Below are 455 nucleotides of genomic sequence, written 5' to 3'. Positions count from 1 at the left end.
GCGTCCCCCCCACCATCAGGGATCAAAGTGTTTTCCTCCATGTAACTAGAATCAGTGACTGCGTGTGCGGCGGCGGGTCACATGACCTCGCCGCCGCACACGCGTGTTCTTAGACAGGGAGCCAGTGTTACATGTTTCACTGCATCACACGCATGAAAGAAATAAAGACAGATCTGTTTACGTCACCCGTTGTCATGGTTTCTGTTCTACACACAAGTACACGCCTGCTGAAATACTACTACAAACTACTACGATACTACATAATACTACATAATATATAACAACATGATAGTACTTCTATGTTCTACTGCTGGCCCAAAGAAAGGACGGAGGAAGTAGTACCTCCAGCAGTACTACATCCACTACTTTCAATACTAACAAGTATGTGAAGCTGTCTCTCAGTAGTACTACAGAGTACTTTCAGCTATCTCTCAATAGTACTACAGAGTACTTTC

Source organism: Cyprinodon variegatus, unplaced genomic scaffold (assembly GCF_000732505.1).
Source record: "Cyprinodon variegatus isolate N-32 unplaced genomic scaffold, C_variegatus-1.0 Scaffold1233, whole genome shotgun sequence".
In the NCBI taxonomy this organism is placed as follows: Eukaryota; Metazoa; Chordata; class Actinopteri; order Cyprinodontiformes; family Cyprinodontidae; genus Cyprinodon; species Cyprinodon variegatus.
The sequence above is the reverse complement of the archived record's forward strand: the minus strand, read 5'-3'. Positions refer to the sequence as shown.